Source organism: Piliocolobus tephrosceles, chromosome 1 (assembly GCF_002776525.5).
Source record: "Piliocolobus tephrosceles isolate RC106 chromosome 1, ASM277652v3, whole genome shotgun sequence".
Taxonomy (NCBI): domain Eukaryota; kingdom Metazoa; phylum Chordata; class Mammalia; order Primates; family Cercopithecidae; genus Piliocolobus; species Piliocolobus tephrosceles.
In genome coordinates, this window is record NC_045434.1 from 11,869,089 (window position 1) to 11,883,883 (window position 14,795).

The window sequence follows — 14,795 nt, forward strand, 5'->3', positions numbered from 1 at the left end:
AATTCTTAACAAAATTTTGGTAAATTGGTTTCATCATGATCAAATGGGTTTATTCCAGAAATGCAGGATTGGTTTAATATCCAAAAATCAATTAATTTAATCATATTAGTGGACTAAAAGAGAAATACCATATGATCATCTCAATAGATACAAAAAAGCATTTAACAAAATCCAACATCCATTACAGATAAAATTCTCAGCGAACTAGAATAGAAGGGAGCCTGATAAAGGGTATCTATGAAAAAACCTTCAACCAACACCGTTCTTAATGTTGAAAATCTGAATGCTTTTCCCTACAATCAGGAACAAAACCATATGTCTGCTCTCACAACTTCTATTCAACATTGTACTGGTATTGAAAAATAAATTGAAAGAAGCAGGCAAGGCAAAGAAATAGCCAGATTGAAAAAGAAGAAGTAAAAACGTGTTTATTTATAGACATAATCATCTATGTAGAAAATATGATGGAAACTTCAAAAAAGCTACTAGAACTAATAAGTTGGCTTATCAAAGCTGTAGGTTGAATATAAGATAGATGTACAAAATTCAGTTGTACTAAGAAATCTCCAGGTTCAGATGGCTTTAGTGGCAAAATCTACCAAACATTGAAAGAAATAACTCTAGTCCTGCACAATCTCTTCCAGAAAACAGAAATAGAAGGAACACTTCCCAACTCATTTCAGGAGGCCAGCATTACATTGGCACCAAAACCAGACAAAGATAATGCAAAAAAAAAAAAAAAAAAAAAAGAAAAAGAAAACTACAGACCAATTTTCTTCATTAACACAGATGCAAAAACCCACAACAAAATATTAGCAAATTACTTTGGGAGGCCGAGACGGGCGGATCACGAGGTCAGGAGATCGAGACCATCCTGGCTAAAACGGTGAAACCCCGTCTCTACTAAAAAAATACAAAAACTAGCCGGGCGTGGTGGCGGGCGCCTGTAGTCCCAGCTACTCGGGAGGCTGAGGCAGGAGAATGGCGTAAACCTGGGAGGCGGAGCTTGCAGTGAGCTGAGATCCGGCCACTGCACTCCAGCCCGGGCAACAGAGCGAGACTCCAGTCTCAAAAAAAAAAAAAAAACAAAATATTAGCAAATTGAACACAGTAATGTGTAAAAATAATAAAAATATTTTCAAATCACATGTCCAACAATGGACTTACATCCAAAATACATAACGAACTCTCTAAATGCAACAGTAAGAAAATAATCAATCTGAATAAAAGGTTGGCAAAAGACTTTAAAAGATAGATCAGAGCACACACTAATGGAAAATAAGCATATGAAAAGATGGTCAACATTATTAGTCGTTAGAAAAATGCAAATTAAAACCACGATGAGCTACAACTACCCACCAGTAAAAATATCTATACTCTAAAAGTCTGAACATATCAAGTATTGGGAAGGTTATGCAGAAACTGGAATTCCCATACATTGTCAGTGGGAATGTAAAATGGTAGAACTACTTAGGAAAACAGTTTGAAAGTTTTTTAAACAGTTAGACATATGCTATATGATTTAGCCATTCCACTCGAGGTGTTTATCCAGGAGAAAAGTATGTGTCCGTACCAACATTTGGACATCAATGTTCATAACAGCTTTATTTGCAATAACCAAAAACTGGAAACAGCCTGAATCTTCATCAGTGGAAAAATGGAAGAACAATTGTAAATTCATGAATAGAGTACTATTCAACAATAAAAAGAAATGAACTCTCTCAACATCATTATGTGGAGTGTAATAAGGCACACATAAAAAAGTTCGTACCTTATGATTACACTTACATAAAATTCCAGAAAATGCAAGCAAATTTACACTGACAGAACAGATTGGTCGTTGCCTGGAAATTGGGAAGGCCTGGGTGTGGGTGGGAAGGAAGGATTTCAAAGTGGCATAAGAAAACTTTTGGGTGATATGTTCATTATCTTGATTGCAGTTATGGTTTTGCAGGGATATATGTACATATCAAATTGTACATTTTAAATATGCACAGTTCATTTTATGCCAACTATATCTCAACAAAGCTGTTTAAAAATGAACTGTGCGTTTCTCTGTTGCCCTAACAATTTGGACTGGATCGTGATTCTTTCCGTATATCTCACAAATTTTAATTTTTAAAATTCTGCCTGTCTTTGGAGGCCCATCTGAAATGCCTTCTCTAAAACACCTCCTGATAATTTTAGCCCGAAGTGACTCACCTCTGTATTTCAAAAACCTTTCGAATGCCAGTTATGTGTAACTAACAAATACTGCCTTGAATCATAATTACATGTTATTTGTTATTTCCCTTAGAAGATTATACACTCCTGGAAAGCAAGGACCTTCCTTTGTACAGTGTGAATTTTCATTACTCCTGATACCAAAAAACAAAAAAACAGTGCATATAGATGTCCATACTTTATTTAAAAAAAAAACAAAACTGACAAATACAGCTAACATGTATTGGACACTTTCTGTAAGGCACTTTGGGAATGCTTTGAATGCTAGCTAATTAAATCTCACAGCAAGTTTATGTCTGAAGCAAGTATAATCACTCCCCATTACACATGAGGAAACTGTGGCTTACAGAGATTAAATAACTTGCCCAAACTCATGTAACTCATAGATGGTAAAACCTAGAACTTGACCCCAGGGATGTTGCTAACCACTGCTAAGGGATTACGGGACTTAGTTGAGATCCACTAGTTAGTGACAGAGCCACAGTTAGGGGTCACAATTCCATTTCCACAGGCTCCTCTTCAGGCCTTTGTTTCGGGTCAACTGCCCAAACTCGCACCCAGCCATTTCTTCACCTCAAGGTTATGAAAAATTTCAGGAGACCCAGGAATCAGAATCAGAATCTCTGAAATGTCCTTGACTTGCATAAGAATCCCACTCCCTGCCAGGGATACTCACACCTAGCTTGTCTGCTTCCCCGCTGCCTCCTTCCTTCCATGGTATTAATCTTCAAACCCCCCTCTCATCTTGCCTGAGACCGTATCAGTCTTCTTTCCAGTTCTCCACTGTACCACATTATCGTGCAGTCCTTGTTCCTAAAAGAAACTTTAATTTTAGGTACTATTAATCATTTAAGGAAGAATAACTTATGTAAATTACCTGTTCTTTCTTCTCCTTCATGATACATAGATTTAGGGTATTTTGATGTATACCAACAACTTTCAGATTCACGAGATGGAGACATTTAAGAGCTGGTAAATGTTATCTAGTCTGAACTCTCACCCAGTATAGGAGTCAACTAAAGAACACTATTAAAGACAAAAAAACAAAAACAAAAAACACACACAAAAAATAAAATACCTTGCTTACTTGCATAATTTCTAGACCTCTGGCATAGCTGCTGTGACCCAGAATGTAATTTTTCAGTCCTAGGAAGTTCACTGTCTCACAATGACTCATCTGAAGGTGGATTTACTGAAGCTTAAACTTTAGAGACCCTCCCTTGCATGGCTCCTTCATGACTCGGTATCAAGTTTAGGAGTCATAATCCGGTATCCTTTGTTTTTAAAGTTCACCAGATTGAACAATCTATGGTCTCCCAAATTCATCTTAGTTTTGGAAAAAGTGATGTAACTTCTACTCATTAGTAGCTCCACCTTTCTTCTGGAGATCCAGAGAAGATGTCTAATCTGATTCAAACATTTTAAGACAATCAACAGTACACACAAGTTCTTTGGTATTACCTCACAATACTTGTTCTCCAGATTCTTCACCGTAATAGCATCTATTAAGAGCTCTTGGCAGGCTGCAGTGGCTCACGCCTATAATCCCAGCACTTTGGGAGGCCGAGGTGGGTGGATCATGAGGTCAGGAGATCGAGACCATTCTGGCTAACACGATGAAATCCCGTCTCTACTAAAAAGACAAAAAATTAGCCGGGTGTGGTGGCGGGCACCTGTAGTCCCAGCTACTGGGGAGGCTGAGGCAGGAGAATGGCGTGAACCCGGGAGGCGGAGCTTGCAGTGAGCTGAGATCCGGCCACTGCACTCCAGCCTGGGGGACAGAGCGAGACTCCATCTCAAAATAAATAAATAAATAAATAAATTAATTAATTAATTTAAAAAGAGCTCTCTGTGTGGTAAACATTGTGGTCATCATAAATTATCTCAATAATCTGCACAGCTGCCTAGGAAGGAGGAACTAGGATTCCCATTTTACAAATGAAGAGGCCTGATGCCATGGCCCACGCCTGTAATCCTAGTGTATTCAGAGGCTGAAGCGGGAGAATTACTTGAGGCCAGGAGTTCAAGACCAGGTTTGGCAACTAGTGAGACCCCATCACTACAAAAAGAATATTCTTTTTTTTTTTTTTTTTTTTGAGACGGAGTCTCGCTCTGTTGCCCAGGCTGGAGTGCAGTGGCCGGATCTCAGCTCACTGCAAGCTCCGCCTCCCGGGTTCATGCCATTCTCCTGCCTCAGCCTCCCGAGTAGCTGGGACTACAGGCGCCCGCCACCACGCCCGACTAGTTTTTTTTTTTTTTGTATTTTTTAGTAGAGACGGAGTTTCACTGGGTTAGCCAGGATGGTCTCGATTTCCTGACCTCGTGATCCACCCGTCTTGGCCTCCCAAAGTGCTGGGATTACAGGCTTGAGCCACCGCGCCCAGTCAGAATTTTTTTTTTTTTTTTAATTAGCCGGGCATAGCTGCACGCACCTGTGGTCCTACTGACTCAGGAGCTGAGGCGGAAGGATTGCTTGAGCCCGTAAAGTCGAGGCCACAATGATGCCACTGCACTCCAGCCTGGGTAACAGTGTGAGACTGTCTCCAAAAACAAGGAAACAAATTAGGGAATTGAGGGTGGGAGGTGTCATAATATGTGTCCAAGGTCAAATAGCGGGTAATTTAGGAGTCATAATTTTGTATCCTTTGTTCTTAAAGTTCACCAGATTGAACAATCTATGGTCCCCCGAACTCATCTTAGTTTTGGAAGAAGTGATGTAACTTCTACCCATTAGTAGCTCCGCCTTTCTTCTGGAACTCCAGAGAAGATGTCTAAGCACCTGTGGTCCTACTGACTCAGGGGCCGAGGTGGGAGGGTTCTTCACCATAATAGCGTCTATTAAGAATTATTAATTATTACAAAACCTACACATTCAACAGCTATGTCATATTGCCTTCTTAATTTTTTTCTGGACAAACTTCTGCATGTATACATACTGTTTCTTTAAAAGGTGATTTTGATGCAACCTATTTGAAAAGGATTTGTTACTACTTATCAAAGATTGTAATTGTACCCTTTGACTCAGAAATTCTGGTTTTTGAATCTACTGTACAGATCCAGACAAATGTCTGTGTGTAGGGGACTGATTAATGATTATCGAACACCTCTCAATTTTGACGTTTGTGATTTAGAAATGAAAAGCAAATTGCAAGAATGATCGCAAGATGTAAGAAAATGATATGTCTATGAAATGTTTGCATCTGGAAGAAAACATCCCAAACTGTTCCTATCAGAGAACTGTGGGGAATAGGAGGGGTGGAAAGATGGGGGAACTAAGTTGTGTTTATTTCATACAATTTTGTACTATTTGTTTTTCTTTGTACAATGAGTACATGTTACATTTATAATAAATGGTAGCCTTTATTACTAGCTGCGTTCTCACCAGCTCAAAGAATACTACATTATCAACAACTGAACATCACATCTATTAATGCAATTTAACTTTGCATTTGATTTTTTTGTCCGCCTACAGAAGCTTCTATTGAACTTGCCATCAGTTAAGACACCTAGGTCTTTTCCACAGAGCCCGAAGGCAGTGTAGGTAAAATTCAATCCGATAATTGTTACTTATTGTTAAGAACAGACTTAACACAACAAGACATCCTTGGCATTTTCAGCACTGATTCCTGCACCAACCCACATTCTCTTTCCTGTTGACGATGTTTACTGTTCTCTTGCGTTGCCATGAAGTGCAGAGCCCCTTTAAAAAGTGAAGAAAATGCAGGTGGGTGGTGTGCAAATGCGGCTTTTCAATAGTGCTTGATCTAATGCAAATGCGGCTGTTCAATAGTGCTTAATCATTTGTTTTTTGTAAGTGTGCATTTATAAATGTAATGCTTTTTCCTAGCCATACAACCAATGTGAACAAATTCTTGTGATTCTTTCAGAATTTTTCTATGCATATTCACTCATAACTATTATTTTTTTAAAACTTAAATAGGATTAAACTATACAAACTATGGTACAACTTCCTTTTTTAATGTAATGCTGCATCTTGGATATCTTTCTGTATCACTGCATGGAGATCCTCATTCCTAAATGCGGTGTTGTCTCAGTAATGTTGATTGACCTTTTTTTTTTTTTTTTGAGACAGAGTCTCGCTCTGTTGCCCAGGCTGGAGTGCAGTGGCACAATCTTGGCTCACTGCAACCTCCCCCTCCCAGGTTCAAGCAATTCTTTGGCCTCAGCCTCCCAAGTAGCTGGGATTACAGGTGCACACCACCATGCTCAGCTAATTTTTTGTATTTTTAGTAGAGATGGGGTTTCACCCTGTTGGCCAGGCTAGTCTTGGACTCCTGACCTCAAGTGATCCACCCACCTCCGCCTCCCAAAGTGCTGGGATTACAGATGTGAGCCACCACGCCCGGCCTGAACTTTTTTTATCATCCACCTTTGCATGTATTTTAGAGAGATCGGGGTGAAGGGGCAGCAAGGAGGGAAAGAGAGAGGGAAGGAGATAGGTCCTTTTGAAATTTCGGAATGCAAGGAGTATCAGAAGTTTATCAGCTCAAAAACTGTGTTCCAAACATTCCACTAGCTGGAGAGCTGTTTAGATGGCTAAGTTATTCATTTAGAGTGTAGATGATTCTACAGGTTACCTGCGTATCACAGTCCAGTAAACACTTAGACAGCAGCAACCTTGAATGCCTGGGAACCCCAGGCATTCCCAGAAGTCTCCTCCCATTTGCTCAGTCCACCCAGGGTCCAGTCCCATTTCCCTGGTTCCTGCATTCCTTGGTTTTTTACTCTATCTCCTAATGTCAACCTCAGTTATCCTCTCATTTTCTAGCAATGTCTCCCACCTGACTTTGCTTCCGTTCCATTTTGATAAATTTGAATCTCTAGGGAAGCAGCCAGACATGCCCTTCAGGATCCACTCAAGCTAAGATAGCCCCAGGAGCACACTCTCACATTCCAGTGGGGATTGGGAGGCTGGAGGGCATGTAGGGTTAAGTTCACCCATTCATGAATACTCATTTGTGCCAATTGTTTGATTCAGGCAATGTCTGAGATAGACTTGATGAATCTGAGTTCGGGTTCTGAGTAGGGAGATGAAATTCAGACTTTTGAAAAATGGAAAGGTTTGAGTGGTTAGGATGTAGGATATTAGACAATGAAGACCAGGACACAGTGCTAGAAGAGAATGAGGAAGTGAGAGAAGTAAAGACTTTAATTTTGACTGGGGCTCGGGTGGTAGCTCAAATAATTCCTTAAGAACATCTTTGCCGGGCGCGGTGGCTCAAGCCTGTAATCCCAGCACTTTGGGAGGCCGAGACGGGTGGATCATGAGGTCAGGAGTTCGAGACCATCCTGGCTAACACAGTGAAACCCCGTCTCTACTAAAAAAATACAAAAAGCTAGCCGGGCGAGGTGGTGGGCGCCTGTAGTCCCAGCTACTGGGGAGGCTGAAGCAGGAGAATGGCGTAAACCCAGGAGGCGGAGCTTGCAGTGAGCTGAGATCCGGCCACTGCACTCCAGCCCAGGCGACAGAGCGAGACTCCGTCTCAAAAAAAAAAAAAAAAAAAAGGAACATCTTTAATGCCACTGGTATATTTATGATTTCTTGGAGCATCACTGTCTGAATTTTGGATGTCTGTATTGGTATGGATTTAGTAATAATAATATCTACCACATGTTAAGAGCATGATATTTGCCAAGTGTGTGCTAAATGCTTCACTAATGTTAGCTTTCACTGTCCCCAGAATCTGGAACTATGCCTGGCACATAGTAGGCCATTAAAAAAAATCACTGTGGCATCAATAAGTAGATCAGCCTACAACTGGTAAATGTTGCAATCAGGATTCAAATATAGATCTATCTGATTTCAGACTTCTGAGTCACTATAATACTGTTTCTTAAAGCAGTATTCTCAGTCTATCTCATTTTAGCTAGTTGATTCTGATCCAAGGTATTCAAATCTCCTCTGATGCAACTCTTGTATTTAGTCTAATGATTCTCTCCAAGAGACCGTAAGGAAACACAAAGCAAAATAATTTTCCAAACACGTGCTTGGGGAAAAGTAGTTTCAACTTTTGTTTTCAAATGACCCACCTCCTTGGGCCACTCCAATTTAGAAATATTCCCATGTAACAAAGGTGGAATTTTTAGAATTTTCTCCTAATCAGTTCTGGCTCAGCCAAGCAATTTGGATAAGGCAGGTCATAAAGGAGTGATGAGTGATATATATCAATATTATTCTTTCATATCTCTATTCAGCAAATATTTTTATGCCTATTCTAAGTACCAAGCACCATGGTAGGTGCTGGTGATACCAAGAAGAAAGTAAAGTGTTCTCACCTTCAAGGAGCTTATGAGCTAATGAGGAGAGAATCACACACATGAAGAGTTCTAGTGCAATAATTTAAGAGCATTAATGGGAGTGTGTGCAAATGTGAGGTTGTATAGGAAGATTGGAATCAGGTCTGACTCGATGGGACAAGACAGGCTTTGCAGAGGAAGTGGGGTTTAAGCTGAGATGTGAAAGACAAGCAGGAGTTTCCCACGTTGGTAAACCGGGGTTGGTATTTAGAAAGAAAGAACAACACGTGCAAAGGCATGGAGCCCCTTTACAACCCTGAGCCTGAATGGTGGCACAATGGGGCATGGCAGGAAATAAAACTGGACACATGGGCACGTGGGCTGGTGCAAACCATAAGAAGGGGCCTTATATGCCACACTGTCCTGTAAAAATTGGTTCTATATGTCAGGGGGAACTACTGGAGAAATGGCTCAGGTACACACGGTTGGATTACTGTGTTAGAAAGATCATTCCAGTGGCAGAGGATAAGAGGGAGCTGGAACAATGGCAATGGGGATGGAGTCAAGGAAATGGGCATGAGAGACATCTGGAAGGTGAAAGAAGGGGATGTTTTATTGTATTTTTTTTTGTTTTATTATTATTATTATTATTATTATTAAGATGGAGTCTCACCCTGTCGCCAGGCTGGAGTGCAGGGGTATGATCATAGCTCACTGCAGGCCCGAACTCCTGGGCTGATGCTGTCCTCCCACCTCAGTCTCCCAAGTAGCTGGGACCACAGGTGTGCACCACCACACTTGGTTAATTTTTTTACTTTGTTGTAAAGACGGGGTTTCATCATGTTGCCCAGGCTGGTCCCCAACTCCTGGACTCAAGTGATGCTTCTGCTTTGGCTTCCCAAAGTACTGGAATTACAAAAGTGAGCCACTATCCCCAGCCAGAAGAGAATATTTTAATTGATTTGATGGAGGCAGAGGAAGGTAGAAAAAGGAATCTAGGTTTCTTCTTAGGTTCCTGACTTGGCCAGTGGGTGGATGTACCACTCCTTGAGACAATAGAGAGAAAGGAACAGATATAGGCGTATGCAGAAGTCATAGGGAAGATGGTGAATTCAGTTTGGGGACAGGTTCAATAGTCAGACTCAACTTGTGGATCTAGGGCAGGGAGAGTGATCTGATTGGAGGAGAGATTTGGAGAGCATCAGCCCTGGCATAGATGAGATTGCCTTTTGAGAATCTGCTACTCAGGTATGTTATATAGGTATATTATATATATATATGGTTATATAGGTATAAAGATATGTTATATAGATAAGGTTCTATGCTTGGGGCAAAGCCTATTGGTAGAACAAACCTTCATCCTTCATCAGGATTTAAATGGAGATTTAAAATGGTTATTATTGCCGGGTTTGAGTCCAGCCTGGTCAACTTAGCAAGATCCCACTTCTAGAAAGAAGAAATAGTCCTTGTTTATTCAAATTGTAATCAGGATGTATGGATCTACCGAATGTACCAAAAGGCTAGTTTGTTTTATTTTGGCAGAAAGCCTGAAATTTTGCCTTTCTATTTTAATCTTCTTTTTCTTAATTTTGTCCATTCTATTGAGTCATGTGCTTTCATTATCTTTGTCTGAACATTCATACAAATATACTTGCTATCTGAAAAATCATAAAATTGTTAAAAACTTTCATTTTCTTTATCCAAGAGAAATCTCCAAGCACATCTTTCAAAGGTCAATTACACTATGAGCATCTCTTTTCTAGTACTTCATAATGGACCCTGAAGATCTAAACAGAAAATAGTCAGGTGGTGGAGGAAGTATAGGAAACCCACCACTGAAGAGTTATTAAAGGTTCCTTCGGCAAGACTTGGCAATGATAAAGGGATTTGATGATGAGTTTTGTTGTGTCTCAGTCACAGAAAGTAAGCCAAGTTCCAAGTCTTCCCTGGTAATTTAGTCCTTAAGGCAACTTACCTGAAAATAATACAAGTGTTATGAGGCAAAAGGCAATGCAATTTTCTCACTTGATGAGAGTATGAGAACCAGAGGACTCTCTTCTAACTATGGACAGGGTATATTTTGCACTTGACATTTTATTTTAAACACTACTTTGTGCTTGGGTTAATTGTCTTTGGTCTAAAGTTCTACAGCAGCAGAGAGACTCATTTTGTCTCCCTCTACTCTTCTCCAATGTGAGAAATAAGGGAGATTAACTACTAGCGAGTATTAGCGATAGGGGAATCTTAGTGTTCATGTCCAGGCCTCTCATTTTAAAGATAAGGATATTGAAGCTAAGAGATTAAGGAGTCTGCCCCAGCTCTAATTATCACGACTGTCTGGAGAGGCGGTGTGCTTCATGAAAAAGAGCTGATATTAGAGACAGGTTGACCCAGGTTCTAGTTCCCTAGTTATGTGACCCCAGGCAACTTTCCTTATCACTCTGAGCTTGATTTCCTCTTTTTTTTTTTTTTTTTTTGAGATGGAATTTCACTCATGTTGCCCAGGTTGGAGTGCAATGGCACGATCTTGGCTCACTACAACCTCTGCCTCCCAGGTTCAAGCGATTCTCCTGTCTCAGCCTCCCGAGCAGCTAGGATTACAGGTGCCTGCCACCATGCCCAGCTAAGCTTTTGTATTTTTAGTGGAGACAGGGATTTTGCCATGTTGGCCAGGATGGTCTCGAACTGAACTCAGGTGATCCACCCACCTCAGCCTCCCAAAGTGCTGGGATTACTGGCGTGAGCCACGACGTCCGACCAAGCTTGATTTCTATACATGCAGAAAATGAAAAACTTGGGTTAGAAAACTGCTAATGTCACTCCAAGTTCTAGCATCTGCAAGTATTTTCTTAAGATTAGAGCCAACATAACCTGATCCCTAGTCCAAGACATTTTAAATCACACTTTACTCCCCCTCACATTATAAGTCATTGTTTGTTTGGCAAAAATCTGCTAAGTCCTTGCAGTTTCAAATGCTTCTGTATGCAGACCTGCAGCCTCGCCTGGGAGCTTTACACAGCAGAGCCTTGAGACCTCACAAATCAGAACCTGCATTTTAACAAGATCATCACTGGCTTGTATGTACATTAAAGTTTGAGAAGCACTGTGTTTAAACAGTCTGTGCTATAGTATTGATCATAACACTTTTAACTAGATTAAACAGCTAATGTGTTTAAGCTTAAAAATATACATTGGAGGCATATATAAGCAAACTATTTACTGTAAGGATCAAACTCACAACTCACATTGGCAGGACTTCAGAATTTATATTCAAGATCCAGCATTATCACTTATTACCAGTGTGATGCTGGACAAATTATTCTTCAAGCTTCAGTTTCCCCAGCTGTAAAATGTGAATAATTCTTGCTTTGCACACTTCACCAGAGGTGTTATGAAGAATGAATAAACTAATGATGCAAAATAACATTGTAAATGCTTAATACCATAGAGAAGCAACTTTTTTTTTTTTTTTTTTTTTTTTTTTGAGACAGAGTCTTGCTCGGTCCCCAGGCTGGAGTGCAGTGGCCGGATCTCAGCTCACTGCAAACTCCGCCTCCCGGGTTCACCCCATTCTCCTGCCTCAGCCTCTGGAGTAGCTGGGACTACAGGTGCCCGCCACCACGCCCGGCTAAATTTTTTTGTTTTTTTTTTTTAGTAGAGATGGGGTTTCACCGTGTTAGCCAGGATGGTCTCGATCTCTTGACCTCGTGATCCGCCCGCCTTGGCCTCCCAAAGTGCTGGGATTACAGGCGTGAGCCACCGTGCCAGGCCGAGAAGCAACTTTTAAGAAAGAGAATAGTCCTGACTCTACTGATAATAGAACAAAATGCCTTTGAGAAGTTGATAGGATGGATTTTGTTTATGGAGAGAGGTAATTGCCTGCATAGTGAGGTCTATGAAATAATGGAAGGCATCTTCCATCCTCCTTCATTCATTCTGTCACCTGAGTAATGTTAAAACTTTTCTAGTGGGAGCTGAGATTTTTTAAAGTTCAATAAAATAAATAAATAAAAAGACTCAGCTAGGTGTGGTGGCTCACACCTGTAATCCCAGCACTTTGGGAGACCGAGGCGGGTGGATCACCTGAGGTCAGGAGTTTGAGACCAGCCTGGCCAATATGGTGAAACCCCGTCTCTACTAAAAATACAAAAATTTATCGGGCATAGTGGCGTGTTCCTGTAATCCCAGCTACTCAGGAGGCTGAGGCAGGAGAATTGCTTGAACCCGGGAGGCGGAGATTGCAGTGAGCTGAGATCGCACCACTGCACTCCAGCCTGGGTGACGGAGCAAGGCTCTGTCTCAGAAAAAAAAGAAAGAAAGAAAGAAAGAAAAAGCCTCCATCTTAAATCATGATACTGAGTGAAAGGGAAAAAAAATCCTCCTCTAAGAGTTTGTAAATGTAAGCTGGCCCTCATGTTTGTTTGGACTTACAGTCCAAAATCATACTTCCAAAAATCTCAAGCCAACAGTTTAACTTTAAATAATCATCAGAAAGATTAGTGAATTTGAATACTTAGCAAGAGAAATTATTACACATTTTTAAAAGAGAGAAAAGAGAATTAAAAACCAAAAGCAGAACACTGGTGAATGGTGGAATGGTAAGCAGCCTAATAACCCAAGTAACTGGAATCTCTGAGAAAGAAGAGTCAGAGGAGAGCACAGAAAAAACATTTGAAGAAATAGTGGCCGAAATTTCCCCCAATTTTTTGAAGACCCATAGAGTGAATATATTCTGTAAAGATGAAGCAGAAGAAACATGAAGAAAACAACATTAAATTGCTCAAAATTTGGGACAAAGGAAAAAAACCTTAAAAATAGCCAGGGCGTGCCGAGCGTGGTGGCTCACGCCTGTAACACCAGCACTTTGGAAGGCCGAGGCAGGCAGATCACTTGAGGTCAGGAGTTCGAGGCCAGCCTGGGCAACATGGTGAAACCCCATCTCTATTAAAAACACAAAAATCAGCTGGAGGGTGGGGTGCGGTGACTCACGCCTATAATCCCAGCTACTCGGGAGGATGAGGCAGGAGAATCACTTGAGCTTGGGAGGCAGAGATTGCAGTGAGCTGAGATCGCGCCATTGCACTCCAGCCTAGGTGGCAAAGTGAGACTCTGTCTCAAAAAAAAAAAAAAAAAAAAAAAAGGTAGCCAGGGGAAAAATATGTGTCATACACAGAGAAGAAAGGCAGGTTATGAACAGATAAGAATTATAACAGAGTTCTCATCAGAAACAGTGCAAGCCAAAAGGCAGTGAAATAACATCTTAAAGTACTAAAAGAACATTGCAAACCGGGAATCATATACTGAGTGAAAGTGTCTTTCAAAATAAGGTAAATACTTTTTCAGACATACAAAAGCTGAAAGAACTCATCGCTAGAAAGAAATATTAACGTCCTTCAAGTTGAAGGAAGATGATACGCCATCGAAATAGGGATCTCTCCAAAAGAAAGAAGAGCGTTAGAAAGAGTAATAACATGAGTGAACATAAGTTTTTTTATTGTTGAAATATCTCTTAAAATGGATGAACAGTTTAGAAAATTAATAACAATGTAGTATGAGATTTATAACATATAAAAGTAACGTGAATGGCAGCACTAGCATAGAGTTCAGAAAAAGAGAAATTAAAGTATATTATTGTAAGTCTTGTATATTGCATGTGAAATAATAAAAGATAATTTCAACATAGACCTCTGATAAGTGAAAGATATATATTACAAGCCCTAAAACAATTATTAAGATAACAAACCAAAGAGTTAGAGCTAAAACACCAACAAAGGAGGTAAAATCATTAAAAATACTCAATTGATCCAAAAGAAGGCAGAAAAAAATAGGAAAAAGAATAGATGAAACAAAGAGGGAGCATTTGGAAGATGATTGACTTAAACCTAACCGTGTTAATAATCACATTAGATGTAAATGGTCTAAACTCCCCATTTACAAAACAGATTATCAGACTGGACAGAGAAGTAAGACCCAACTGTATGCTGCCTATGCAAATACACTTTATATATAAAGTTTAAAAAAGTTCAAAGTAAAGTACATCAAGAACTAAAGTACATAAGATTTTTACCCCACTTGCAAGTTAATAATCTACACTGCTCCAGTTTCATGGATGCTGGTAAAAGACATGAGACTCCTGGGTCAGAGGCAAAGGACTTTATTATTCACACCAATAGCAGTAGCCTGAGTATCAACATTTTTGCACTGCTTTCCTGAGTTTCAAATGCGAGATTCTATGAATATTAGAATTATAATCAAGGAATATGTTTAAAAAACTGTATGTCAAAAATTTTGAACAACTTAGATAAAACGGGCAA